We start from the raw sequence: 25,715 nt of genomic DNA on the forward strand, positions 1-25,715 counted from the left end.
GGCATGTTTGAGAAAGGCTGGGAGGCCAGTGTGCCTGGAGCAGAGGGAGGGAGAGGGGGAGGGGAGGCAAGGAGGCCTAAGCAGAGAAACTCCTCCCCACCACCATTGTCCCGTCTTGCAGACAGGAAACTGAGCCCAGAGAGGTTAAGCAAGTTGCCTGAGGCCATGCACCTGGTCAGTGGAGGTACCTGGCTGGATGCCCACTGTGATGTCAGAGCCACTTAGCACCATGTGACTAACATGCTCTGTTGTAAAGCACAAGTGGCACCTTGTCATCGGTGACCTGGGGTCACTGAGTGCTAGTGGTTTCCCTTTTAACTGTAAGCCCATTTGGCAGGGTTGTGTGCTGGGCACCCAGGAGCCGGGCCATCTTTAAGGACCTTCCTGAGATCTGGAGTCTGACAGGCCTGGGTTCGAATCCCTCTTCTATACTCACTAATCACTGGGGTTTTCTAGGCCTTGGTTCGCTTCTCTGTAAAATGGGGCTAATGCTGCCTACCTCAGTGGCCTGGCAGGAAGTGAATCAGCCCGAGACTTACTTAGAAAACATTTACCACCTTCAGCCTCCCTCACCCAGGCCTCTAAAGCTGTGGTCCTCAAACCTCACAGTGTCCTTCCCTGGGAAGAAACAGCCCTCCCCAGAAGTGCTGGGTCTGCATGCCTGGGGGCTTTAAACGGGATTCTGATGCGAGGTGCTGCAGGACAACCACTGCGGTAAGGTTTCTGCAAACCTTGTACAAATGGGAGATGTTGGCATCCCCCACTGTCCCCTCCCAGGGCCCTCGCTGCTTTTCCTTTGTGGCATCCATCACACTTGTAATTACTTGTTTAGCATCTGTCTGCTTCTCTGGGCTGCGTGTGCTGGCCTTGTTCATGGCTGGGTCCCCAGCACTGAGCAGACTGCCTGGGGCGTAATAAGTGTGTGTTGGGAAAACAAACAAACAGACGCCTGGCTGGCTGAATAAATGCACGGATGCTCTTCAGAGCAGCTGGACTCAGTATCCCCCCCGCCCCCTCCCCCCCCCCCCCCACCCCAAGGCCTGGGTTCTGACACAGGCTCTGCAGCCACACACTTCTTGTGTGATCTTGGGCAAGTCATCATGTTCTCTGAGAAATTACATTGATTACTGAGGAGGAGTCACGTGCAGAAGATCCCTGAGAGCTCTGGAAGAACTTGTTAGAAGCGGGTTTTTGGAAGAAGAAACTGAGTGAACAAAGGTAAGGAGGGAGGAAAGTGCACAGCTTGTTTAGGGGATGGCCAGATGGCCAGGGGGTCCGATGCACTTCGTACACCGTGGTGTGCGTGTCTGTGTATGGGGGAGTGTGGGATGTGTGTTTATGTTGCTGTGTGTGTGTGAGTTTGAGAGTGTATATGTGTGTGGTGTGTTACTGTGTGTTGTGAAGAGTGAGAAGCTGAGGCACAAGGAGGGTAAGGGTCTTACTTGATGTCCCTGGGGTGAGTGGCACGTGGTAGCCACCCTCTCGTGCATGCCCTTATCCTCTGCTCCCCTGGCCTCAGGATGTGCCAGGCACTGACCCAGGCACTGGGGTTCCAGCAGCTACAATGGCAAACAGAATCCCTGCCTTCACAGGGACTGCTGTCGCAAATAGAGGGGTGACATTGTGGAGCAAGGGCACAGTTGGCTCTGGGAGCCTCAAAGGTCAGGCTGTTGAGCTTAGACTTAGGCCTGGAGGCACGGGGAACCGTGGGAGGGATCTTGGAGGGGAGGTGCCCTGGGAGACATTGAGGAAGGAAAATGCACCATGAGATAAGTTCTGCAGCTGCAGAGCATTGGGCGCTGCTGATGGAGTAATCAGGAGACATTGTATTCACTTCTTCCCTTCCTAGAAGAGGAATCGCAGCACAACCGGGGTGAGGCGAGTGTATGGGCAACTTAGCTCAGTAGCTAGTGTGTGTGTGTGCGATGTGTGTGTGCATGTGTGATGTGTGTGTGTGTGTGTTGTAGAGTGACTCAGAGTGGACTCTGCACCTCTGTGAGAGGGAATTCTATCATGGAAATCGTTTGGTGGCCCTCGGAGGCACGGGGTCATGCAGCAAGCTGGCACTAGAATATTTCGAGCTCGCAGTAATGAAAGCAAATGGCAATTTGGCGTGTCTTCAGGCTTGAAAGCCGCAGAGCAGCGTTCAGTCATCAGCGGCGGTTATCACCCACCGATAATGGGGGCTGCTGCTCAGGGCCCGGTGAGGGAGAGGAGGGCTCAGAGAGGTTAAGTGACTTGCCCAGCATCACATGGCTGGTAATGGGAGGGCAAAGTCCAAGGTGCAGAGTTTGGCCTTTCCCCCTCTCCCAAGGCCGGGCCGCTCCCCAGAATGGATCATCTCTGAGTATTTTCTGAGTGCTGGTTTCCATAGCAGCAGGGCCATTCCTGCACAATGGATCCCCATCTTTCCCCAGCTTTGCTGCTGTGGGGGCTGCAGGGGTAGGGATGCTTGGTCTTGGGGACTGCTGGGGTGCCAGTAGGAAAGAGCTGGACAGGCCATTTGGATGGTCTTGGGGCCTCCAGCCTTTACAGAAGGGCCACACCTGTTCAATGTTTTCCATTTCAGCTCTGGAGTCGGGTCCACTTCCAGGTAGAGTGTAGGGAGAGAGAGGACAGAGAATGAAATAGGAAAAACACCAGAAACAGAGAATGGGAAAGTCAGAGACAAAATAAATTTTACAAAAGCCGAGACAGAGAAAAGGTGTTTGCTTTCCAGACAAATTATTTCATTTCATCTTTACAACCTTGGGAGGTAGTTTCTGTTTACTCCAAATTGACAGATGAGGAAACTGAGGGCAAATGCAGTGCTTCTCAAAGTATAGTTCAAGAGCCAGCCTGGGAGGTCACAGGGTGAAAGGTTGTGGAGAGGATAGTGATTAAAACTCAGATTCTCTCACCCCATCCTGGACCTATAGAATCTGAATCTCTCAGTGGAACCAGGAGTCTGCATTTAGCCAGTTCCCCAGGAGAAATTTCTATAAAGTTTGAGAGTATCCACAGTCAGGAGGGTTGCCCTGTGCTATGCTGAAGTTTATGCAGCACATAAACTCAGAGTCAGGATTTAGGACCCAGAAGGGAACAAGATAGAGAGGAAAGTGACAAAGAGAAGCTTTTCAAAGCAAGACAGATATGCCTCAGAAGAGATGGCAAAGAGCAAGAGAGAGAAATAAGACTGACAGAGACACGTGGGGAGAAGTCCTCTGAGCTAAGAGAAGGAGGAATCTGGTAGGACTAGCGTGCACTTTTATAGATTGTGGATTGTCTGTCACTGTAAACACAGCCCTCACTTAATCCTCACAACAGTCTGATGAGGTAGGTCCTATTGCTCCCATTTTCTGGATAAGGAAACTGAGGCAAGGAGAACAAAGGGGAAGAGCCTACTTTGACCCCTGGTGGCCTGGCTTTGGAAGGAGTTACAGCTTTAACAACCAGGCTAGGCTGCCTCCTAAGCAGAAAGCTCAGGGACTCAGACTTAGACCCCAAATTTTTCTCCATCACCCTACCTGTATGACTCTGGGAAGCTTTCTGTGCCTCAGTTGCCTCACCTGCAAAATAGTGATAACAATACCTGTGTCAAGGAGTTCCTGTGGGACCTTGTCTGAGGCGGTACAAGAGCACAGAGCAGTACCTAGTGCTAGAAGTGCTCCGTAACAGTTAGCTGTCAGTAAATACCTAGAAAGTCCGGGAAACACATAAAAGTTTCTCACAAATGGTGGGTTTCTTGAGGCCTCTTTGCCCTGAACTGGGGCAAAGGATGGTGTCTTAGTCCGTGTTATGCTGCTATAACAGGATACTGCAGACTGGGTAATTTATAATGAATAGAAATTTATTTGGTTATGATTCTAGAGACTGGGAAGTCCAAGAGCATGGAGCTGGCATCTGGAGAGGGCCCTTGGGCTGCATCATCCCATAGTGGAAGGCAAAAGGGTAAGAGATTGTGCAAGAGAGAACAAGAGGGAAGGCTGCTGAGCTCATCCTTTTACCAAGAACCCAATCCCACGATAACAACCCACTCCCATGATAATGGCATTAATCATCCCTTAAAGGTCCTACATGTCACCACTCTTGCATTGGGGATTACATGTCCAATATGTGAACTCTGCGGGGCACATTCAAAACTTAGTAGAGGGGAAGAGGCTCTCAGTGAGTCTTGCTCTTCTCTGAGTCTAGAGCAAACCTACCAAACACAGAATCATTGATGACACAGAGACAATGGCCCGACTCATGGCCCTATCTGCCACTCTAAGCCATTGGGCTCCTGTGAGCCTCACCAGGTTATATAGGGAAGCCCCAACCTGTGACTCACAAGAGCTCACTCACAAGTCTGCTCTGCCAGATGCTATGGTGGCTCTGGTTGTCACTATTATGTGAACTATTATGTCTACTGTGCACCTGCCAGATATCCTCTGGGTACGTTGGTGCCATCCTGTGACTGAGGCACAGGAGCCCTGGGGATGCCCCACTCACCCTTCCAGGGAGGAATGAGTCCTCCCATTTTATAGATGAGGTAACAGAGGCTCAGAGAGGCAAAGTGATGGGCTGTGGGACACACATCTGGAAAATGGTACAGTCAGCACACACACACACACACACACACACAATCTGGCTGTGCTCTGGTTGCCTCTAACAAGCATTTATTGAGCCCCTGCTGTATACCAAGCATTTGTGATATTTGTGAACATAGTCATTACCTACATCCTCTCATAGGCTGGAGGCAGCGTAAGAGGAAGGAGATCCTCCTACATGGCGTGATGGGTGCAGCAGCGGCAGCATGTGACACTCATGCAATGTGCCAGGCACACACCCAAGGATGTCTCATCACTGCATGCCACAGCCCTGTGGTCACGTGGTGAACATAGCTTCAGTGGGAATGAGCAGCCAGCCTTGGTCCAGCCCCTGTTCTCAAGTGTGGGCGGTCTTGGGTTGACTGGGGTGGGAGGAGGTTAGGAAACAAGCCCTGTGACCATTGGAACTTTCTCTGGTGGTGGTGGGCGGTGTGAGCTTTATGTCTTTGCTCTCAGGACAACACAGACCAGCTGATAATGCTGATGTTCATTGCCCTGTAATGGTACTGTCGTGCAGTTTATACAATTGAACTTCGGATTTCACTTACTACCTGAGGGTGGGTTTTTAATGGTCTGTTATTATTATGTCCATTTTACAGAAGAAGAAAACTGAGGTTCAGAGATTCTAAGTAGGGAAGATTTGAATCCGGCACTTGATTGCCAAGGCCTGTCCCCTAACTGCCTCCTGGTTCTCTGGGAAGGGAGGGATGAGGCAGGTCAGGAGCTCTGGGCTGGCTTCCCAAAGGAGGAGGTGAGGGCTAGACTGAAACTTGACGGACAAGCAGGCGTGGGACTGATGGAGCATGTGTGTGTGGAGAGGGGGTGGTGGCTTGGGCAGGGCTTACTGGGTGGGGCCCAGCGGGGCTGGAAGGTGGGAGCAGGGCCTCAGTGAGGAGCCGGCTGCAATCTCCTCTTGTCACCTGGGTTACCCTGTGTTAGTAAAATCAAAGTGAGGTCACGCTCCCTCCTGCATTCAGAAGACTCCTGTGGCTCCACATTGCATGCAGAGGAACAGCCAAAGTTCTGACAGTGGCCTGCAAGGCCCTGCCCTGGCTGACCCTGGCCACTCCTCTGACCTCATGTCCAGTCTAGGTCCCCCTTGCTCACTGAGCTCAGGCCGTGCATTCATGGACCATGTTAGGCACGCTCACCGCCCTTCTGCCTGCAAAGCTCTGCTTGGAGATATCTAGAGGGCCCCCTCACCTTGCCAAATCTTTTCATAGACAGGCCTTCCCTGACCATCTTATTTAAAATTGTGACACCCTCCTTTCCACACCGCTGCCTCTCACACTCTCACTTCCCCTTTCTTGGTTTAATTGCTACTTTTTCACAGCACTTATCAGCATCTGACATGCTGTGTATTTTACTTGCTTATTTGTTTAGTGCCTGGCAGTCCCTATAATGACATCAGCTTTAACTGAGATTTTGTCCATGTTATTCACTGCTATATCCCCAGAGCCTAGAACAATGCCTGGCACATAGTAGGTGCTCAATAAAATAAATTGTTGCCTAAATAAAAATACCAGCAATGACCCCATCTCATCATCATCCCTCTGCAAGTCATTTTATTTTTTTTCCAGTTTTGGAAGTTGAGGCTCAGAGAAAGCAAGGAGCTTACCCACGGTCATGTAGCAAGTAAAGGGGCAGGGTGGGTGCGCAGCTTGCCTCAGGAAAGAAGGACTTACTGCCCAGCTATTGATGGTGCAGCAAAGTCCCTGTTGGAGATTGCCCAGTTAAGGAGAGCAGTCTTGCCTGAGGTCATGTCCCCTCCCTGGGCAGCTCATATCTGATGACCGATTTATTCAGGGTCTAAAGGCCCAGCCCAAGCCACTGACCGCAGCCCCAGGCTCTGGTGGCAGTGGAGAGAGAAGCACAGCTTACTTACACCTGACAGCCCTAGGCAGAATGTTTTAGATGCCATATAAGTTGAATTATGTCTCCTCCCACCCGCACCAAATTCATACGTTGAAGCCCCAACCCCCAACACCTTAGCATGTGACTGTATTTGGAGACTGGGTCTTTAAAGAGGTAATTAATTAAATGAGATCATTGAGGGTGGATCTTAATTCAGTATGACTGGTGTCCTTTATAAGGACACCTTTATAAGAAGAGGAGATTAGGATGCAGACACACACAGAGGGAAGACCAGGTAAAGACACAGAAAGAAACAGCCATCTACATGCCAAGGAGAGAGGCCTCAGAAGAAACCAGCCCTGCCAACACCTTGATCTTGGACTTCTAGCCCCCAGAATTGTGAGACAATAAACTTCTGTTGTTGAAGCACCAGAATATCCTGTGGCTCCGCCTTGTGTGCAGAGGAGAAGTGAAAGTCCTTAGAGTGGCCCGCGAGGCCCTGCCGTATCTTCTCTCTCTAGACCATAAGTTCCCTGAGAGTTGGGTCCTTGTCTGTCTTCTATACTGTGTCTCCGGTATCTAGTGTAGTGTCAGAAACATAGCAAGTGCTCAATAAGTATTGATTGATTGGATTTGCAAAATGACCAGATGCACAAAGTCATTGTGATGCTTAAGTGAGGTTTTAATTGTGAAGCATCATGGCACAAAACAACAGAAATTTATTGTCTCACAATTCTGGGGGCTAGAACTTCATGATCAAGGTGTCAGCAGGGTTGGTTTTTTTTGAAGCACCAGTATCACAGCCAATTGTGACACTTCGTTTTTTGTTTGTTTGTTTGTTTGTTTTTGTTTTTGTTTTGAGTTGGAGTCTCTCTCTGTCTCCCAGGCTGGAGTGCAGTGACATGATCTTGGCTCACTGCAACCTCCACCTCTTGGGTTCAAGCGATTCTTCTGCCTCAACCTCCCAAGTAGCTGGGATTACAGGCACCCACCACCATGCCCTGCTAATTTTTGTATTTTTAGTACAGATGAGATTTCACCATGTTGGCCAGGCTAGTCTCGAATTCCTGACCTCAGGTGATCTACCTGCCTCAGTCTCCCAAAGTGCTGGGATTACAGTCATGAGCCACAGCGGCTGGCCGAGTGTGATACTTTGTTATGGCAGCACTAGCAAATTAATCCAGTGCATTTGCTCATCCAGTCCTTCCAAGATCTGCACAGTAAGTCTAATAATTACCCCATTCTGCAGATAAGGAAACAGGCTCAGAGAGGGGCAGTGACTTGCCCAAGATGACCCAGTTCAGCTCTGTTCTGACCCCAAAGCCAGAGGCAGCATGCAGTCTAGTGAGAAGATGGGCTTTCTCCAGCAAAACTGATGAAGGTGCCTTGGCCATCTGCCCTCATGACTGGGCAGTGCTGTGTGAGCTCAGAGGACCAAGGGCTCCATTTAGGGCAGTCAGCCAGGCTTCCTGCAGGAGGCAGAAGCCCCTGGGCCTTGCAGAGTAAGTACAGTTTCCTTCAGGATAGTGAAACCACAGAATTCAAGGTAGACAGCTGCTGTTTAGGGGTGTGGAGGGAGGAACCCTCATGGCCTCCTGGGGTAGGTGCCTCAGTTGCTCATTTGGACAGAGCACAGGGTCCAAACTAGGTCATGGCAGGTTGGGGGAGGAGAGGAGGAAGTGAAGAATTGATGCCAGAGGAATCATCTGGCATGTGTAGTGTGAAGTTATCACATGACACTGGATTTTAATGTTTTGGTTTCAGGACCCCTTTATACTCTTAAAAATTACTGTGGATCCCAAAGAATTTTGTTTATGTCGGTTTATCTATTGATAGTTGCCATGTTAGGAATTAAAACATTTAGGAAACACACTTGGCCGGGTGTGGTGACTCATGCCTATAATCCCATCACTTCAGAAGGCTGAGGCAGGCAGATCACTTGAGGTCAGGAGTTTGAGACCAGCCTGGCCAACATGGTGAAACCCCATCTCTACTAAAAAAAAAATACAAAAACTAGCTGGGTGTGGTGGTGTGCACTGGTAGTCCCAGCTACTCGGGAGGATGAGGCAGGAGAACTGCTTGAACCTGGGAGGCAGAGGTTGCAGTGAGCTGATATCACACCACTGCACTTCAGCCTGGGCACAGAGTGAGATCTGAAATAAAAAAAAAAAAAAGAAGAAGAAAGAAAGGAAATAAAGGAAAGGAAGAAAGAAAAGAAAGAAAGAAAGATAGAAAGAAAAACTCCATTAGTTGTCAAAGCGAGGTCATCTTCCTAACAATCTTCTAGTGTGTTACTATTATAATCCCATTTTACAGATGAGAAAACTGAGGTCCAGATAAGCTGAGTCATCCCAAGTCTCACAGCTACCATATGAACTGAGCCAGGATTTGAACCCAGGCATTCTGCCTCCAGAGCCCAAGCTGTTAACTGCTACATTATGCTGCTTGGACACGCTGCACGTGCCCCCATTCCTACCCCAGGTATGGAGTTTGGACATTATCCTAGGAGTCTTGGGCTAAATCCCTGGAGCCTGTCTATAGTCAGTAGAACGGGGTGCAAGGAGTTAAGCTTTCCTGAGATGAGATTTCAAACCGTGAAAGGGATGCTTTACCCCAGAGGCTCACCAGGCATCCCACACCCACCTCCACACAAGGCAGGGGTGAGAAGTCTGCTCTCACAGCCAAAGCCTTTGAAATGTTATTTCCTGAAGTGTTGCCTCACCCCTACCACAGCTCAAAGCCTCTGGGACTGGGGCTCCCTCCAGGAAACAGCTGGTCCCCATCCTTCCTCTTGCATAGAGCCTGGGACCAGCCAGGACCAGAGATAACTTAGCTCTCTGTAGGGTATAAGGCAGGACAAGTCCTGGCTAAAATCTGCCCTCCCACTGAAAGCCTTGCCCAGCCCACATGCACCTTGATTTAGCTCATTTTTACTGTATTTGCAGAGGACCTCCTGTGTGCCATGACACTTCACAATCAGAACCTCGCTTAAGCCTCATGACAACTTTATGCATCTGGTCATTTTGCAAATCCAATCAATCAATACTTACTGAGCACTTGCTATGTTCCTGATGCTAAACTGGATACCAGGGACACAGTGCAGAGGATGAAGACAGATAAGGACCCATCTCTTGGGGAACTTACTGTCTAGAGAGAGAAGACAGCCAGACCAGGAGAGAGGCAATCGTGGGCAGTGCAGGATACCAGGAAACACAGGGGGCTGTGCAAGCACAGAATAGGGGCTCAGTAAATATTCGTGGTTGAATGGAAAGCTCTTAGGATAATGGCTCTCAGATAGCTCTCCAATGTGCCAGCCTATTGTGTTAGTTAGGGCAGGATAACTGCTGTTAACAGACAACCCCCAAATCTCAATGACTCACAATCTGTTTACTTGTCACTCAGGTCACAGTCCAGTGTAGGTCAACTCCTCATGGTCACACTCAGAGATCCAGGCCCTTCCATCCAGGGGAGGGGATCTTGATTATTTTTTGATCTTCTGCATCCCCCAGCAGAGGAGAGGAAAAGGCAGGGTGTGGAGGAGCATGGGGGAGGTTTTATGGGCAGGCCTGGAAGGGACTCATGGCCAATTCACCTGGTCTTGTGTGGGGGTGTAGGTAGTGACCTAGGAGTGAAGGAAGGAGCAGTGTCATGCCCAGCAGTTCCCCCAGGTGAATTCAATGGAGGAGAGGTGATTTTCCTAAACAATGAGGGTTACTTAGGAAGGGGGCATGGATTCTGGGTGGTCACAGCCTTCTAACCAGTATGTATTCACTGCAATATGCTAGTCAGGATTCTCTTAGCTTCAACTGATAAAAACCCAACTCAAACTACTTAAGGAAAAGAGGGAATGTATTGGTTCTGGTCTAGGAAGGTGGTTTCAAGAATGGCTGGATACAGGAACTCAACAGGGTCATCTTTTCTGGTTGGCTTTAGCCTCCAGGCAGGCTGTCAATGTGTGGTAGGGAAGCTGGCCACCAGCAGGTGCACCCAAACATGTATGCAACAAGCCCAGCAAGCCTGGCAGGAGCGAGGCATATATATCATGTATCTGTGTACATCTATAATATATATGCCATATATCATGCATCCTCTCTATATATCATATATCCATGTGCATATGTCATATATGTCACATATTGTATATCCTATATATGTCACATATGTCATATATTGTATATCCTATATATGTCACATATGTCATATATTGTATATCCTATATATATCATATATATGTCATATATCCTCTATGCACATCATACATCCATGTGTATATATCTATCATATACATGTCATATACCTACATATATTATATATCCATATCTATGCCAAATACTCATCCCAGAAAATCACTTTGGTCCTGAATGGGACCCATGACCACTCTTGTTTTGGTGATCTTGATGGAAACCCCAAGTTTACATGGTGTGGAGGAGGGACCATTTTCCCAAAAAGGGACTCAGACAGACAATACCATCAAGTTCACTACAGGAGACATTACTAGATCTTTCCAAGAACATTGGGTCTATCTCACAGTCCTAGGTGTCAAAAGGGAGAGGAAACTTGAGAAAAATAGGCACCTAATCTCTTTGTTAATAGCCAATTTCTAGGAGCCAGGTATGGACTATGTGATTTTTATGGCATCAATATATAATGTTGCTTTCTCCCTCACTGAAGTTCAGAAGCAGTAGGAGACCCAGGAGTCAAGAGGTGAGGAACAAAATGTCAGCTTATTACAGATAAAGCTGTTTAGAGAACGTGGCTTGGGCATACAGGAAAATGGAACTGCTAACACTGATCCTCAGAGTTGCACAGCCTTACCTTTGCAGTCACAGGTAGATGGATAAACACAGATCTCTCCCCTCTGACTCCTGGGACAGAACATGTCTTCACAGGTAGCTGATCCCAGGTTGAGAGAGGGCACACCTCTTCATACTCACCAATCATTCAGTCCAGGTTTGTTGCTCTGATGGAGGCCACTCCAACCCCCAGCCCCTTTTCAAATGTGCACCACAGCAGGGAATGAGGCCAGGACGTGAGACCTGGCTGCCTGGTGGGTAGACCCTGGAATGTACAAGCAAACAGCCCCTAATGCCAGGAGCTCCTGGTTCCCGAGGAAACAGATGAAATTTGTGATGGGCAGAGAGTCAGAGAAAGAAGCATTCTTGTTTTCCTTTATTTTTTCAAAAATGACTGTTCGAATAATACAATCCACTGTGAAAATTTTAAAAGGAAAAAAAAGCCAGGAAAGAATTGTAAAACTGCAAGCCACCTTCAATTCCATCATCTGGTGTTAACTATCATTACATGTTGGTGTATATCCCTCGGGCCTTTGTGAGTGTGTGTGTGTTTAAACAAAATTAGAATCATGCTCTATGCATAATTTTTTATCTGGCTGTCTTTAACATTCTATATAAAGCATTTCAGCATGTCCACCACGCTGGAGGCAGCACGAGGGCAGGAACCAAGTTTGCTTGATGATTGCTGTCTCCCCAGGGCCTTCCATGTGCACCACACTAAAAAAAAAAAAATATTGCAGAAAAGAACGATATTCACAGGTAGTATTGATTAGGTGACTTCTAGGCATCACCATGCATCATCGAATTACATTCTTACAAGATAATGCAATGGGCACCTCTATGAACCACACCTTGTAGAAGAGGAAACTGAGGCCAGGGGAGGTGAAGTAGCTCACACAAGGTCACCATCAATGTTACATCCCTGCATGAACACATCCTGTATGTGCATCTTCCTACTTGACACATTTTCTTCTTGCCACTTTCCAGTTTTAATCAGGGATAGAGGGAAGCTCTGTTTACTTGAGAGAGGACTCTTTATTTGGAAAGAAGGTCTATCCCATTATGGGAGGGGGATGTGCTGAGGAGTGTCACCCAGCCTTTGAGCCCCATTGGGATTCTTTTTTTTTTTTTTTTTTTTTAATTTTTCTTAAGACAAGGTTTTGCTCTGTCACCCAGGCTGGAGCGCAGTGGTGGGATCATAGCTTACTGCAACCTCAAACTCCTGGCCTTAAGTGAACCTCCTCCCTCAGCCTCCTTACAGCATGAGCCACAGCATCCCACTGGGACCCTTGGGCAGCCTGGGCACAGGATGGGGATGGGTCTGTCCTCACTTGAGCCCTGTTGCCCATGACCCACCTGTCCCAGCTGTGTGTGTCAGTGCGTCTGCCTCTCTGCCAGATGTTGGAGTCTCCCAGTATGCTCACTGACTATCTTTCAGAATTCCACAGGGGCAGATGCTCTTAATGCCCCACCTGAGTTCCCTTGGCATTTCTTTTCTGTTTCAGGACACTTGGGCCCTGTGTCTGGCTGCTGGCACATGAGTCTCTGCTTGAGGGTTTATCTGGCACTGGACCCTGCTCACCAGGAATTGATGCCTCCTGGGAGCATCCTCCAACCAATTACTCTACGAATTGGCATTGAGATCCTCCAGCCTCCTACCCTTGAAGTGGGCAACTCTGAGGCACGCTCAGTGCCGTCTCGCAGAACTCCCAGCAGGACTGAGCTCCCGTGGCCCATGGTGCTAACTGGCTTTCTAATAAACATTTTATCAGCCTTCTTCCTTTCCCTGTCTCACTTCCCTCTCCCTCCTCCCCATATCAGTGCTTCCTGGGGTCCCATCTCAAATAAGATTGGATCCTCGGCTCAAGGTTTGCTTCTTAGGGAACCCAAACTGAGACTTTTTTCACTCTTTTCTTCCCTGCAGCCACCACCCACCTGAATTCCCCCACAGGCTTTGTCTGCACTCTTTGCCCTCTAATCCATTGGCCACACTTGTCCTCAGAGTGGCCTTTTATGTTTTGCCCCACTCCCTATGTGGCTGATTTCCCCTGGCCTCCACGCTGAAGTCAGCCCAGCATTCAAGGCTCTGTATGTTTCTCCCCTGTCAACCTCTCCGTATCTTTTTGAAGTATGACTCTCATCCTATGCTTAGGCCATACGGACCTATCTCATCTGTCTCTGCCTTTGCACGTGCTGTTCCACCTGCCTGATGTGCCCTTCCCTATGCTGGTCATTCAGAAACCTTCTACTCATCCAGCAAGACCCATCTCAGAAGTCACCTTCTCTGTGAGGCCTACCTAGATCATCCTAGATATTGACAACCTCTCCCTTCTTTTTTGCCCCATTTGTATATTATTTTTCCCTTGTATCCAATACTTATATTACTTTATTGTAATTATGTGTTTGTATTCTGTCTCCCCAACAGGACTGTGAGCTCCTTAAGAGCAGGATCAGTCCTATTCTCTCTCACCCCAGGGCCTGCCTAGCACTGACTCTGGGACAAATTAAGTCCCCAGTGAATACAGGTGTCTCTTGCTATCCAAATTTTCCTATATACTCAAAACCTAGAAACAAAATAGGTTAGGACAACATGGCGTCCCACATGATTCTGAGTCCATTGTCCAATACCCGCTACCTGAATTTAGGAGTTCTATGGATTTGGATGGCAAGAGATACTTGTATATGAATGAATTAATTACTTAATGAATGAGGGCATTCAAAGCTGAGAGCGTTCATCAACTCTGGGCACAGACCTGCGTGAAGTTGGTGGAGAGGAGGGAAGGAGGGAACATGGAGATGCCAAGCCAGAGCCAAGAAAGTTGTTTTGCTTTGGAATATATTATTTTTGCAGGTTGCTATAGTTACCGCTGTGAAATTAAAAATTAAAACCTTGTGAAAGAGAGAGGGTTGACTGAGATGAGGCAGTTCCTTGACAGGCTGAGTTATTTATCTTTTCCCCATGTAACATCTGGTTATGTGCTTGCAAATTTATTTTTAATTCAGAGCTCTAAAAAGGATTTCGTGGCAGTGCGAGGTGCCTGGATGATAGGCTTGGGAGGGAAAGGTTAGAGGGTGGTATTCGGGGCCTGCTGGTGACCCCCAGCTTCTCTCCTGGCCCTTGCTCCTGCTTCTCACACAACCTCTAGGAATCAGGGGGTAGCTCGAATGTGTCTGGACCCCCTGCCAATCAAGCAGCAGCCGTAACCATGGTTCCCAGATGCAGAGCCAGGATGGAGGCTGCTGTCTGGTTCCTGTGGTTCTTTGAGTGTGAGGACAAGCATGGCTGGGAGTGGGGCAGGTTTCAAGTTCCTATCTCTCCAGTCTGTCTCCTAACTTGTGTGTCTCTGAGTGTCTCCCGGGATCTTTCTGGACCCCTCATTCTGCCATCCAGAAAGACAACAACTGTGGTTTAGGGGAGGCAACACTGGCCAGAGTTAAGAGATGTGGGATCTGGGTCCAGCCCAGCCACTGCTGGCTGTGTGACCTGGGGAAATCACCTTCCCTCTCTGGTCCCTGTTCTCTTCATTCTTCAGAGACGGGTTGGAGGCTGCAGTAATGCATCGAATCCCTACTGTAGGAATCTAAGTGAGCCTAAGGAGGTGCCAGCCATCATTGGAGCCTATTTTTGTGCTTTCGCCTGACTGCCCAAGGTGACAAGTTGGGAACCCGGGACAGGCTGCCCCATGGGTTCCTTTACCCTGCCAAGCTTCTTCCTGCCTTGTACCTTTGCACTCTATGTTTTCTGCCTGGAGCTTTCTTCCCCTAGATGTTCACAGGACTCCCTTCTCTGTCCCACCCAGTCTTATACGTCACCTCCTCAGCAGGGACTCTCCGCCCAGCTAGTCTGGAATGGCCTCATCCTCCCTCCCCCACCTTGAAGCCTCTGCTTTTCTCTTTGAGCATCTGCGCTGCCTGTGAGTGTAGTATATTTTCTGTCTGTCTGTCATCTGTCTGTCTGCCTTCCTGTTGTCTGTCTTCCTTGCTGGAATGTCAACCCCATGAGAGCAGAGACATTGCCTGACATTGTCTGTTTGGGTCACAGCTGCTTCCCCAGCTCGCGGAGCAGGGCCTGGCATGTTGGAGGAAGTCATAAATGTTTGTCAAGTAAATGAATGAACGAAGGAAGGAATGAAGAAAACATTTATTGGTCTCTGCTATATGCTGGATTAGGTTAGGACAAGCTACGATGGGTTAGGACTGAGGGGAAATGAATGAAATTAAAAACTCCCAGACTAGGAAAAATGAATGCCAAAGACAACTTTAGAGGAGGAAATAAATTCTTTCATAATGGCTGAGGTGTGAGTTGTGTATGTGTGTATATATGTGTGGGGTGGGTAGAGGGGGCGTTTTCTTCCATGGTAATAGTCATCATATAGGTGGGTAACAGAAAATAATTGTATGTGTAAAACTTAAATCCTCTGACAATAACAAGAGTCATAATGACCATGAATCGTGCACTTATTATATGTGGGACACAGTACTTTAGATACATTAACTTGTGTAAAACAAGCCCCTGTGAGAACAGGACTTGGCTGTTCTTTTCACTGCTGTATCTGCAGTGCCTGGGACATAGCAGGGGCCCAATATACCTATACGCAGTGAATGAATCTCCATTTTATATTTGAGGTCTTTGATCAGAAAGGGCAAGTGACTTGTCCAAGGACACACAGCTGGAAAGTGACAGAGCCAATTGAAGCCAGGTCCATTTGGCTCTGTCCATCTTGCAAAAGGAGATCTTCTCTCCACGTTCATTGGCTTCTTTGAGTCACTGCTGACCACCACCACCACTCCCCTGAAGAAATGACTCCCTACCCCCTTCCCTCACTAATCCTCACAACGTGCCTAAAACTCTGCTTAGCTCAAAGTCTGAAAGACCTTGGGCTAGGTAGAATGGAAAACAGGCTGAGCGGTTTTAGCTACCAACATTGCAAACACAGCCTGGGCCCTGGTATCTCTGAAGCCTCCTGGCTCATTGTCATCTTTCACTATGCCTGACGAGGCTGGTGTGGGAGGACCAGGGAACATTTTGTGGGCAGACACGTACATTCCAAACTTCTTAACAGGTCTGGGCTTATCACCGAGGCTCCCCCATGGGTGAGCTCCAAAAAGCATGGCTGAAGCCCTGGGCCTGCATGTTCAGCAGGGATGAATAATTAAGCAGCCATCAGGCGCCAACAGCTTGATGAGGGGGGTTTTGTGTAGCTGACAATGCTGTATCCCAGCCCAACACTGATTTTGGATAGAGGCTGTTGTTTCTGATGGCTGTCTCAGTGGTGCCCAGAGCAACAGATCCCCATGGCAGAGGGACTTATTTGATTGTTCTAGTGGACAGAGGATGTGCCCTGGGGAAGGCAATTGCTGCCAGACTGACCCTCCTGGACATGGCTGGGTGATCTTGGGGAAGCCTCTTCTTGGTCTCGGTTTTGTGCCTTTGTTTCTTTGGCAAAATGGAAAAATGAGGAGTTATTGAGGAGGCGAAGTTAAGTCTCCTTAAAAAAGCCCTTCCCTTGTGTTTATCCCTTTCCCTTCTTCCTACATGGAACAGGGATGTGATACCTAAGACCTGGCAGTCATCTTGCAACCATGAGGCACTAGGAATGAGGATAAAGGACAGATAGATTCTTAAAAGTAAACTGTAAAGCACCTTGTAAAGGTGAGGGACCTCTCTGCTGACTTGGTTATGGTTTGCTTCCCCCACTAGGATATGAGTTCTGATGACAGGAACTTTGCTGATTTTTTTCACCTATGAGCACCTGAAACTGGGCATCCCCTCAATAAACATTTGTTTAGAATGATGGATGCTATTATTTGTTTAGAATGATGGATGGATTGTTATTACGGGTCAAATCAAATATGTTTCCTGGAAGTCCACTCTGTTGGATACTTGGGACCCTGGAATTTTCGTGGTAGATGGGTTCAGGGCAAGACCCCACCCCCACTCCTCATGGGTTCACATGGGTGGATCTAGTGGCTGCGTGGCCTGAGGAGCAACTGCTTAGCACCCTTTTCTGAGCCCTGAGCCAGGCAAATGCCTAATGCTGGTGCATTTTGGAAGAGATAGAAAGGGGGAGGGTACATCCCCTGGGAGGTAGTGTGATTCCATAGAGGGAACAAGGGCTTGGTGACAGGCAGTCCCTGGGTCCTATCTTGACCCCATTCTTGGGAAAGTTAGGAATGAACTCAGCTAGAAATAATAGAAACCCTTCTACAGAGGCATAATCCATTTTGTGTCTATTGTCTTATAAGTCCTGGGCAGGCCACCTGGGACCAGTGTGGCTCTCACTGATGCCATTGGAGACTCAGGCTCTGCTTGCCATTCATCTTTGCCATCTTTAGCATGTAGCCATTTATCCTCATTCCTAGTGCCTCATGGTTGCAAGATGACTGCCAGGTCTTGGGCATGGCATCCCTGTTCCATGTAGGAAGAAGGGAAAGGGATAAACACAAAAGAAAGGGCTTTTTAACTGTGGAGGAAGACTGTTTCTGAGACTTCTACCTACATCTCATTGATTAGATCCGCAAGTGTCACATGCCACTCCTAGTTAAAAAGGAAGCTGGGAAAGTTAGTGTTCTGGCTTTTCTTGTAGCTAGCATGAGAATAACTATTAGCTGTGTGGGAGGAAGCTGTCCACACATAGTTTGCACAGCCACAGGCTGATTTTCCAAACCCTGAAGCCTCCTTCACCCATGCTCACTGAGTGATGCTGGAACTTCCAGAAAGAAGATCCTCTTCCTGCTGTCAGTGTAGTGATCAAGATGGGTTGTGAAGCCAGGCTGCTGGGTCTGAATCCCTACTCTACCGGATACCAGCTGTGTGGTCCCAGGCACATTCTGCACCTTCAGTGCGCCTCATTTCCCTCATCTGTAAAATAGGGATGCTGATGCTTCCCCCATGGAGTTCCTTTATAAGGCTGGAAAATGTTCACTCATGTGAAGGACCTAGAATAGTGCCTGGCTTATTGTAGCCATTCAAAAAAAATATAGCTCTTAACAACCTAAATGGCCACCAGTGGTAGGCTGGATAAAGAAAATGTACGTATACACTGCAGAATACAATGCAGCCATAAAAAAGAACAAGATGGTGTCCTTTGTAGGAACATGGATGAAACTGGAGGCCATTATCCTCAGCAAACTAATGCAGGAACAGAAAACCAAATACTGCATGTTCTCACTTATAAGTGGGAGGTAAATAATGAGAACTCATGGACAGAAAGAGGGGAACAACAGACACTGGGGCCTACTTGAGGGAGGAGAGTGGGAGGAGGAAGAGGATCAGCAAAAATAACTATCAGATACTATGCTTAGTACCTGGGTGACAAAATGGTCTGTACACCAAACCCCCATGACAAGAGTTTGCCTGTATTAACAAACCTGGACATGTACCCCTGAACCTGAAAGTTAAAAAAAAGTTAAAAACATCGGGAAATTCTTTTTCTCTCAAAAAACAAATTATATCTATATCTATATTTATATCTATATCTATATCTCCATCTTATGATTGTTGTTATTATTATTATGACTATGGTTACTAAGATAAGACTTTGATGTCAGTGAAAACAGTAAGGCCTCAAATGCCTGGGGGTGCTCCCAGCTTTGTCCCAACCTGCTGTGTAACTTTAGATGAGCCCCTGTCTGGGCCAGTGTCTCCTTTGTACGACGAGAGTCTGGATCCCGATGGTTGGGTCTTACAGGCCTTCCCGGAGAGGACTCAGATGGAATCCTTCTATCAGACACTCACAGGTAGAGTGGCCTGTGATCACATCATCCCGGAAAATGGGTCTTATCACAGGAACAGCAGAGTCCAGGAGCAGGGGAAATTTTGGCAAGTTTGGGGGCTCTCCCAGGATTGCTGATCCCAGGCTTGGTGTCTGGAGCTGGGCCAGGGCTGATCAAGCTTCTCTGTGTGGGGAGTGGAGGCTGAGCTGCCCCTACCCCCAACCTCCAGCCTCATCCTGCCCCCGTTCTGCTAGGCTTAGCTCTGGTTCCTGCTACCCTTCTTTCCTTTCTCTAAGTATTACTTCCTCTTGCTGATTTCCCAGCAGAAGCCGGTTTCCCTCCTCCAAAACCAGCTTCCTGCAGTGGGAGGTCCTGCACCAGGGAGGGGCACTAAGGAGGCTCACTGGGTCCCTCTGTGGCAATGTTGAGAGGGGCGGTGGGGTTTGCACTGGGACTGTGTACTTGTTGTGGTTGTTGTTTGTTTTTCTGGGAAGGCAGCAGAGAAGCCCCTCTGCTCTCCAGAGGGAACTTGGCTCTTAACTGGTTGGTAACCTTAGCAGTCCTCTCTAGGCCTCAGTTTCCCCATCTGTGAAATGTGGCACTGAATGCATAGTTTTGAGAGGCCCGAGCAGACTGGATTTTGACAGCAAGGACACAGCCACTGAGGTGCAGGCGCCTGTGGTAGCATCGGGCCATGGTAGAGTTTTTGCAGGCTATTGCAGGAGGGGGTCAGATTTCACAGGGCTCCAGTGCTCCCAGCCCCTGACTTCTTCAGGTCAGGCAGCTTTTCTTTGTTTTATTTGTTGTAACATCAGTATCCACTGAAGTTTTGAATGGAAGACAGGACTCCAAAGTTAATATAAAATGTTTGAAAGTAATAGCTAACACTTTATAGACTTACCATGTGCCAGGCACTCTTCTAAATGTTCCACACATATTACTTTATGTAATCTTACAGTAATGCAGTCAGGTAGGTACTATTATTAGTTCTGTTTTAAAGGTAAGGAAATTGAACAAAGAGAAGTCTAGTAACTTGCCCAAAGTCACTCAGAAAAGTAAGAGGGATTTGAATTCAGGCAGTCTGGCTCTTAACAAGTATTTGTTTGTTTTTTTCCAAAAAGCCACTGATGTAGCTCATCCTCTTTGCCTCCCATCTGGTGTTGGAATCCCTACTACAACATTCCACCAAATGTACTGCCTGGTCTCAGCTTGCACACCTGCAGGGATGGGGAGCTTGCTACCTCCCTGGGGATCTGTGGCCAGCTGTACCAGTTTTAAAACTCTCCCCCAAATTTATGAATTCCTTAATAAGTCCTCAAGGCTCCAAATGGTTTCCTGGGAAACAGAGCAGCTTGCTCAGCCCCCAGGGACCTGTTACGGTCTGAATTCCAGATGGAGAAATCTAGAAGGAGCCAACAAACCTCACATTTCATGAACATGAGAGAGGGCACAGGGTGGACACCAGAGTGGAGGCTCTGCGTGTCTGCTCTGAAGTCAGTTTTCTGCCTGAGCCTCAGTCTCATCTTCTGTGAAATGGCATTTACCAAGACCACCTTCTTCATAGGCTTGGTGTGAGGATTAAAAGAGATAATCCACACGCAGTGCCTGGCACTTAGGTAGCATTAAAAATTGTTAACTAGTATCTTGGTGTCATTTTTACCATCATCATCATTATCACCTATGAAGTCTCTCTTCTCACTCTGGAATTTAGGAATGACTTGGTCAGTGGCTTGACCATAGAATGAATGAATAAGGCCAGCAGCTTGATCCCTGGATCCAAATAGTCCTCTTTGGCATATGGAGAAATTGAATCTCAGAGAAGGCTGGGGACTTGCTTAAGGCTTCCCAGCTAGTCAGTGGCAGAAAAAAATGGAGTTCCATGGAACAAAGGGAGAGGAGACTGGTTAATTCCACTAGATCCTCTTGGAAATAAATGTGAGATCAAAGGTCAGAAGCAGGACCACTGGGAGTTTGGGGCCAGCTCCTTGACACTCAAGCTTCTGGGAAGAGCGCAGTGTGGGTATTAGAATGGTCAGGTGCTCAAATTCACACATCCATACATGTTGCCTGACTAGGAGTTTTTATGTTACATCTGGGTGTGATCCTGTTGCAGGGATGTAGCTTGGATTGGGCAATAGTCATAAACTTTTTGGAATTTGTTTGGGTGGCTTTGGAACACCAGGGGCAGGGCACCTCTATATACCTGAGTGATTCGGTAGAGAAAGCAGAGGTTCAGGAAGCACATATAGGCTTGAATCCCAGCTGCTCCACTGACTTGCGATGTGAGTGACCACTTCGAGGCTCAGTGTCATCATGTAGAAGATAAAGGCGGAGTTGTTGGAAGGATTAAATGTGATGAGGGCAGCTGAGTAGCTACAGAAGTTGCCAACCCAGAATCTGTCTTAACCATATTTAAAAATTAGGAGAATTGATAACCAAATCCAGATTGCCTCTTTCTTTCAAAAACTCAGAAAGATCCTGCCACCTTAAACTGCTTTTTCAGGAGGCAAAGTTGGGCATCTCTGGCCCCCTAGAGCTGCACTCTCTGACCTGTCAACCCAACACCTGCAGATGGGTCAGAGGTCAGCTTCTCCACCTTCCTAGCTCAACAAGTCTGTCCCAGGCCACAGAGGCAGCTGCCCCCGCTCCAGGAGCAAAGATCACTGGGAGAGGAAAATTCCCTATCCCTGGAGGTGTTTGCTCAGGGCCGCTACAGGATGAATATTTCCTTTCATAATGTTGCTAATCATTTTCCCCTCCAGGCAGGAGCAGAGGCTCTCCCGAGCTCCTCGCAGCTGTGGTGCCCTGTGGGCTCTTAATCAATGTTACATGGTAATTAATAATAGATCCTCCTGCTCCGTCTCCATCACTCCTGGCTTCCCACTCTCTCTGACAAGCTGGCATCTTCCTGGCCAGATGAGGCCGAAATCAAAGGCCTGAAATTAGAGCTGAAAATTTGTCCTCCAATTGCTTGTGGGAAGGAATCAGGATAGCTCGAACCCCTGGCAGGTCTGGCGCTGGCTGAAGTTCTCATTGTACCCTCTGATCCCATGGGTGCTCAGCCTTGCTTTATGGATGGGGCATCAGGCTTGGGGACGTTCGCCCATTTGTCGCAATGGTTCTCACACTCTAGCGTGCATCGGCATGATTCAGTAGGTCTGCAATGGGAACCAAGAATCAGCATTTCTAACAAGTTCCCAAGTGCTGCTGCTGCTGCTGCTCCTGGGGCTACACTTCCAGAACCACTGATTTCTCTCATCCTTTTCCAAGGGCAATTCACCGGTGCCAGGCACTGGGAATATGGCGATGAATAAGGCAGATGTAGTGCCTGCCCTCTTGTTGGGTGGAATTGACCTGGGCATCACATGATGGGTAGGCAAGTAGGTTTTAGAATCAGACATGCTTGATTCAAGTCCTGACTCTGCTAGCGATGCTCTCTGATCTGGGCAGCACCTGCCTTCCCAGTGCCTTCGTCCCTGCAGCTGTCTAATGGGGATAATTACATTCTCTGCTTCAGATGATTGATGTGAAGATCAAATGAGGAAAGGAATGTACAAATATATGCTCAGGGCTGGGTGCCTGGCTCATGACTGTAATCTCAGCATGTTGGCTGTCCAAGGCAGGAGGATTGCTTGAGACCAGGAGTTCGGGACCAGCCTGGACAACATGGTGAGACCCTGTCTCTAAAAAAAATAAAAAAGTAAAACATTAGCTGCACATGGTGGTGTGTGCCTGTAGTCCCACTTATTTGGAGGCTGAGGTGGGAGAATCACTTGAACCCAAGATAAAGGCTGCAATGAGCTATGATTATGCCACTGCTCTCCAGCCTGGGGAACAGAGTGAGACCCTGTCTCATAAAAAAATGTGCTTAGAAATGTTAGTTATAAAGAGTGATGTATCATTAATAACTATGTTATTATTGTTGCTGGGTCATTTTCCAAGATTGTGTAACTAGGCCTGGGGAAGTTGAAATTCACTTATTTATTCATTAATTCATTTGACACATATGTCTTGAACAACCAAGTATGTACCAGGTGTTGGAAACACAGAGCTGAACCCAAAAGTTAACTGTCTACCCTCATGGAGCGGACTTTCTTGTCAATAAGCAAATAGATACGTAGTAAGTCGAGAGGTGTCAAGCACGAAGACGCGAAACCAAGCAGGGCGGGGATAGAGATGTTGGAGCTGGGAGAGGTGAGCAGGTGATGCTCTTTTAGGTAGAGTAGTCAGCTGAGGCCCCTCTGATAAGGTAACCTTTTAGCAGAGAGCTGACCGGGGAATTATAGTGAGCTAGTAGTTGTCTGCAGGGGGCGTGTTCCAGGCCCAATGAGTGTAAAGGCCAGATGGGGACCAAAGTCTGTCTGGGACTAACAAGCATTCCACCTGGATGTCTAACATTGCATCCAGGAGTTCCAGACCTTCATGCTTTGTGGTTCCAACAGCCTATACATCTCTTCTCTCCTCCACACTGAGGACTGACCCTAGATCCCATCAGAGGCAACATGTGCACTTGTATCCCAGGGCTGTGTAGCCTGGTCATCAGATACCACTGGCTTTGGAGTTGGCTGGTCCCACTGTGACATTGCGTAGGCCACTTCCCTGTCTGAGCTCCACTTGACTTGCCTTCAAACAGTGGATGATAATATTACCTTCATTACAAATGGTGACAAGTGGCAGAAGAGCTCCAAGCCATGAAAATGCTTTGCAAGTGGGACACTTAGTAGGTGCTCAATGAATCGGGTCATCACTATGCCCTCCTCTCACTCCTTCCTTCCCTTCTCAGTGAGACCCAGGATCCAGGTGGGAGCTCAGACCTGGAATTCTTGCTTAGCCAGAGAGTGTGTCCCATTTGCGTAGATTTGCATAAGGCAGGGAATGGTGTGTACCTCTTTTTGCCGTTAGTTCCTGCAAGCTCACGTCACCATTTAAAAATAGGGTGTTGATCTTCCCCTTTCCCTACCATTCATTTTGTCTCTTGAAAGAATTTCAAGCTGTTAATCAAATATGCTGGAGTCGGAAGCTGTTTTTATTTTGGCCTGGTGCAGAATGGGGTCACTAGCTCTGGGCAGCCCTTGATTACCTGCTTTACTGGAGGAGAGACAACAGCAATGATCTCACAAATTGGAGGGTTCTGGAAGCTTTCAAAAGAAGAGCCAATTTTATTTTTTATGCTTACAAAAGTAGAACATATAGGTAAAATGGAAAATATAAAACAGCAGGAAAAATTCCCCAACAAATTACCCATAATAAGTGTAACCAAGCATAATCACTATTAACATGTTACTGTCTTTATTTCATGGTTGATTTTTCCTCATGTGATTTTTCTATAATTGAGATTATATATAATATATAATGCTACAGCCGGCTTTTCCCCGTGCTATAATATTATAAACTTGCAAACATCATTTTTTATGATCATGTAGTATTCCACTGAACAGATAGTTTTAAAATCCTTCCTCTGTTATAGGACATTTAGATTTGTCCAGTTTTTTTGGTGGGGCTGGGGCAGGATGAGGAGGATATTGTAACTGTAACTGTCATGAAAATTATGTTCCTGGCTTTTTTCTCTGCTTATTATGGGTTATTTTATCAGAAGAGAGCTCAGAAGTAAGATTACTAGGATATAAGAAGAGTGAGATAAGCTTAAGACTGTGGATAGATTTCACTGCATCTCAATCAGTATCTGAATTCAAGAATGTACTTTTGAGTTGGCATTGTCATAGCTTCCTCTATAAACCTCAAAGCAACATGGGACACTCTGCCATGGGATTTGATGGGCTCCCAGCCTGCTGCTCCATGACTCCTGGTGCCCCTCTCACACAGGGAACACTCAGCTCTTTGCTGGAGTGGATGCAAAGCTTGGACAATCAGCTTTCTTATAACATCTTTGGGCAGAACTTGTTTATGAAAGTATCTGGAATTCAAGGATACTCAAGCTGTGTCTTCAAGGCTGTGTCTCAAGGCTCCACAAGTCCTATTTTACAAAAAATGACTTGGCTTTGTGTCAGTTAGGAATGAATGTCTTTGGCTCAAACAAATATGCATTTCCAATCCAATTTTTCATAATAAGAAATCAAGAGATAGCATTCCAGACTATGCACAGCTGCCCAACAATGTTGTCTAGCCTTGAGGCTCTATTTTTCTGTTCTGCACTCTCTGGGACTGTGGCATTTATTCCTGCAGTTTTTGCCTCATGGTCCCATGATGGCTGCCACACCTCCAGGTATCAAATCCTCATTCCAGGTATGAGGAAGAAGGAAAGCTAAAGGAGCAAAGGAATATGCCATCTAAGTCTATTTTTTGCACCAGGAAGGCAAAAGCTTTTCTAGAAGCCCCACCTAGGAGATGCTTGCATCTCATTAGCTAGAACCAAGTCCTGTGGCCATCCCTGAACCAATTGTTGGTGAAGAGAAATAAGGTTACCAGGAACTTTGGACCAATCAAGATTCACCCCCAGAGCTCATGTTAGGGGCCTACCCTCTTTGAGATCAGTGACTCACCAGTGCTGTGGACACAAATCAGTTTCCTTAGCAAAGAATGGGATGGAATAGCTGAGATTACTGGGATATGTGTTACTAGAAGGAGGACATTGTCATAGGCTTTGTGGAAGATGTTATGATTTTATCCCAGGGGTAAGCTCTCATTGGCTGATGCCCATTTATTTCTCTTGCCCAGTGATTGGCTCAGAGATAAGCACATGGTCTAAATAGAGCCAGGACATCCAGTCCGTAATGAAAAGAGTAGGCTCCTCTTCTTTTTGCAGTGGGGTACTTGAATATGATGC

The 25,715-nt window shown here is 47.5% G+C and overlaps 1 protein-coding gene across 1 annotated transcript in view; it reads left to right on the forward strand.

Annotated features, from left to right (window-relative positions):
- Positions 1-14,113, forward strand: part of LOC129021594 (serine/arginine repetitive matrix protein 1-like) — a 33,701-nt gene extending 19,588 nt beyond the window's left edge. The window contains exon 4 of the mRNA XM_063659088.1: positions 12,721-14,113. The gene's annotated coding sequence lies outside the window, so the exon portion shown is untranslated. The remainder of the gene's footprint in view (positions 1-12,720) is intronic.
- The last annotated feature ends 11,602 nt before the right edge of the window (positions 14,114-25,715 follow it).

Source organism: Pongo pygmaeus, chromosome 21 (assembly GCF_028885625.2).
Source record: "Pongo pygmaeus isolate AG05252 chromosome 21, NHGRI_mPonPyg2-v2.0_pri, whole genome shotgun sequence".
NCBI lineage: Eukaryota > Metazoa > Chordata > Mammalia > Primates > Hominidae > Pongo > Pongo pygmaeus.